A 5,000-nucleotide genomic window follows, 5' to 3' on the forward strand; every position below is an offset into this window, starting at 1 on the left:
GATCCAGCATTTTAATTAATGGCCATAGGGGTTAATTAAACTCCATAATCATTTTATTTATATACCAAAGGTTATTTTCGTCTATGTTTGCCATTTTTGTGACATGGATTTTTTTATTGTTTAAGGAAAATAGGCACTGTCTTTGCGTCTGTTATTAGGTATTCGAAATATAAGTAGAACCTCCACTAACAGTCTGCCTGTTAATCTTTTAAGGGATTGGACATCATAGCACCAGACGTTTGGTTACAGCCTATCGATTTTCCCTCACAAAGCCTTTTATATATACAGTATGTTCATGGTATTACCTTGTCAATTTACCTATTATTGATTTATATATCTATGTATATACATTTTCAGTATATTCACGTGTGTGTATATGATTGTGTGTTTGCCATCCCGGATGCAAAAGGGTATATCACGTTGGAATGTTACTCCTGATGATATAAATTCCATTATTGGAATATAGCCAGCCAAAATTTACATTAGAAGAAAGATCTAAATAATACTTTACATCGTCTGTAATACCTAGCCTTATACGGCTGTCTATAATGTAATTTCATACTTCAATTAATCGCCTCCGCACAGGCATTTGTACAGTTTGTACTTTATAAAGGATTTTCTTGATTATGCATTCTCAGTGTATCTTGATAAAGGCAATCCACTTGAATCAGCGAGACGTCATTCTTTGATCTCATCATGACGAAGGAATAGATAACCTCCGGGCAATAAATTTTGTTATGATGGGTTATCATCCGATTACTTTTTCAGTTGTCCGTTCAACATATTCGAAATTATGAGTTCTTGCTTATTGCACATTAACAATATATACATGAAATTGTAGATTTTATATGTATGTATATTTAACATATATTTGTTTATATTTTTCATCATACGCCTTCATAATTTTTAGGGGCGTTAACACCTTTCGATATCTTGGCAAGTCTTTAAGAAAGAGGTTGCTAATTTCAAGCCCTTTATCATGAACTTAGTAGATGTTGACAAGCATTTACAGTTTGGCGAACTTACGGGTGATAAGTTGAGAGCTATTCCCGACCTACCAAACGTGATCAAGCGTTAATTGAAATTGTGTAATGTTTCTCGTCAGCATGGCGTTATTTAGGTAATTTTCCGCTGGTGTCAATATATGCTTTTTTGCTTATTGTATATATTGATTTTTGGTTCTTAATCATATATTTTTTTCATCTAATTAGCAAGTTTATTGACTTTTTGGTTTGCTTTTGCGAGTTTTATTATGAAATTGATAAAAATTATTGTTATTTGTATTATTTGCTGTTTTTATTGTTGATGTTTAGTATTGATATTTTTTTATTATGTAAATGGATTGAAATCCATTACGCCTTAATCGGTACTAGAGGAGACATGACGTATAAACTCTTAATACTATTGGCCTTTGGAGTTGTAATTTTGAAGTTTCCACAGATGACGCATCTCCAATTATCTCGGCGAAATGTCAGTTTGTTGATCTAGTTTTAGGCAGATGTGTTGTGGAGGGACTGTTTCTAAAATGAATTAACATCGATCCGGGGAATTTCTAATAACAGAATGGAAATTATCCCTATATTTTTTCCATTCCGGTTATTTTTGAGACGTTTAATATTTATTACTTATTTCATATTCCAAATCAGCTATGTCACCATAAAGAATTTCTATCACATGTTCGAAATTGAGGGCGTTTTCTTGTGTAGTACTTTTTTTTTTTATTTATTTCTCGTTCCTTATTGTGTGTGTGTGTTTTTTTTTTCAAGTAAAGAGTAGTATAATTAGTGCTTCAGTGATTGAATTTTGCCTTTTTTTTTTTTTTTTTAGAAAATGTTGAGGTCTTTATTGTAATTCTCTCTCTCTCTCTCTCTCTCTCTCTCTCTCTCTCTCTCTCTCTCTCTCTCTCTCTCTCTCTCTCTCTCTCTCTCTCTCTCTCTTTCATTGCCAACATCAATTGTTTTGTACCGATAAGAATTCACGTCAGTACGACTAAGGAATTTATCCTCCATCTCTGTTTATTTGGTATAATCAGAGGTTGAAGGTCATTGTCCTTGTCTAGTGCCAATTATCCTCTTGGTAAAGCCATTGGTTCATGAATCATGGTACACTTAAGAGAACGAAGAAAACGATTGTATATATCGTGTGCCTTACTCTCTCCCTCTCTCTCTCTCTCTCTCTCTCTCTCTCTCTCTCTCTCTCTCTCTCTCTCTCTCTCTCTCTCTCTCTCTCTCTCTCTCTCATAAGCAGGGTTAATTCCTTTTACATCTGAAAGACAAAATGTTTGTTAGTCTTCTATGTTTCTATGTTAGGAAGTTAGTTGGAGAATATAAGATGATACCTCAGGGAGTCATCACGAACTTGGGGTCTTTTTTTTTTTTTTTTTTTTCTCCTTTTGTGCTCTGCTTTTGGTTTCTACAATTTCGTTCCCTCTTGTGGTATAAAGAACTGGCCAAAGATATTCTTTTTCAACAATTAAAATATAAAATTCGTATGAAATATTTAGTTTGATTGTTATATTTTTTTCCTGTTCGATTTTAGTCCAATGGTAATCCATGTATATACCACAGCATTTTTATTAATGTAATATTTTTTTCTGTTAATTTATCAATTGTTTTTCTTTGAATTGATTTTTTTATATTTCTTTTAAAAATTTAAATGAGATTCTTCCAATTTAGAAGGATACAAGAAGTAATTGATTATCATTACTTTAATTTTTTCATGTGACTTTAACCTATCAAATTTTATATTGTAAACAATATCTAGTTATTTATTGATCTTCCATTTTATATAACTACTTTTTTATATTTTTGTATATATATCTTTGTTTCTATATCTGTGCCCCCATATATATATATATATTATATATATATATATATATATATATATATATATATATATATATATATATATATATATCTTATATATATTCTATATATATATATATATATATATATATATATATATATATATATATATATATATATATATATATATATATATATATATATAAGTTGTAGGTTGGCCTGGGGACCAGCCGCCCGTTGAGATACTACTGCTAGAGAGTTATGGGGTCCTTTTACTGGCAAGACAGTACTACATAGGACCGTTCTCTCTGGTTGCGGTTCTTTCCCTTTGCCTACACAGACACCGAATAGTCTGGCCTATTCTTTACATATTCTCCTCTGTCCTTATACACCTGACAACACTGTGGTTACCAAACAATTTTTCTTCACCCAAGGGGCTAACTACTGCACTGTAATTGTTCATTGGCTACTTTCCTCTTGGTAAGAATAGAAGAGACTCGTTAGCTATGGTAAGCAGCTCTTCTAGGAGAAGGACACTCCAAAATCAAACCATTGTTCTCTATTCTTGGGTAGCGTCATAGCCTCTGTACCATTGTCTTACACTGTCTTTGGTTAGAGTTCTCTTGCTTGAGTGTACACTCTGCCACATTTTTCTATCTAGTTTCTCTTCCTCTTTTTTTGTTGAATGTTTTTATAGTTAAAATAGGAAATATTTATTTTGATACTGTTACTATTCTTAAAATATTTAATTTTTCCTTATTTCCTTTCCTCACTGGGCTATTTTCCCTGCTGGGGACCCTGGGCTTATAGCATCCTGCTTTTCCAACTAGGGTTGTAGCTTAGCATCTAATAATAATAATAATAATAATAATATATATATATATATATATATATATATATATATATATATATATATATATATATATATATATATATATATATATATATATATATATATATATATATATATATATATATATATATATCTCATAGGATAAAGTTAATTTCCGGTAGCTTTTCACATCTTTAGAATATACCTTCTATCTAGGATTTAAACCAAATAATAAATGTAAATTAAGATGGCTTAATCCCCATCGGCAGAGGAAATTTGATTGCATAAGCCTTGTGATATACTATAGTTTTGTTTGAATTGTTAAAAAATCTAGGAAAATCTTTTGTGAGTATATTGTTCTTGGTGAATGCTTATTTAATTTAGCTGCAAAAGCTTATTGCTATCGTTGTTATAATTATGGTCGTATCATAAAGATTTCTTTGGCATCGTTACGAAATTTTTATCACTATTTGGATACTTCCTTTTTTAAAAGAATAAAAAAATTTCAGCATACACGCACACACTCAGATATATATATATATATATATATATATATATATATATATATATATATATATATATATATATATATATATATGTATGTATGTATATATAGTATGTATATGTATGTATGTATGTATATATATATATATATATATATATATATATATATATATATATATATATATATATATATATATATATATATATATATATATGTATGTATGTATATATATAGCATATATATATGTATATATGTATGTATGTATATATACAATATATATATATTATATATATATATTTTATATATATATATATATATATATATATATATATATATATATTTTTTTTTTCCTTGATAAATAATTATTCCTTGGGCATGTAGCCCAGTGTTGTCCTAAAATATTTGTAAAATTAAAACTCGCAGCTGTTACATGTTATTTAACAATTGTCCTTATCTTATTAGTTGCGATGAATGACCTTTTCCTTCGATAATGGTAACTTATCAATTTATTTTCTAATTAAAATTTTTTAACATTTATACCCAATTCGTTTATTTTATGATTGGAACATGATGAATAAGCTTTTAATTTTTTTTTAGTTATGTAACTTTTCATTCGCCAGATATGATGTGCTGTTGTATTTTTTTCCGATTAAATCTTTATTATTCATGGTAATAACCAAAGAATTTCTAATGTGTTTGCCATCCCTTTTGCCCTTCTCCAGTCTAGGTTCAATCAACTACAATTGACCAAGCATTGAAACATAACTAAGGTGCATATGTGTGTGCGTACACACACTATCTATCTATCTATATATATGTAACTTTTTTTTTTTTTTTTTTTGCGAAATCATTTATTTTG

General features: G+C 29.0%; 1 protein-coding gene across 1 annotated transcript in view; it reads right to left on the reverse strand.

The window, feature by feature from the left end:
* The window catches only part of LOC137621131 (cuticle protein 21-like), a 154,719-nt gene that overhangs the window by 148,655 nt on the left and 1,064 nt on the right, over positions 1-5,000 (reverse strand). The window lies entirely within an intron of this gene.

The sequence above is a fragment of the Palaemon carinicauda genome, chromosome 27 (assembly GCF_036898095.1).
Source record: "Palaemon carinicauda isolate YSFRI2023 chromosome 27, ASM3689809v2, whole genome shotgun sequence".
In the NCBI taxonomy this organism is placed as follows: domain Eukaryota; kingdom Metazoa; phylum Arthropoda; class Malacostraca; order Decapoda; family Palaemonidae; genus Palaemon; species Palaemon carinicauda.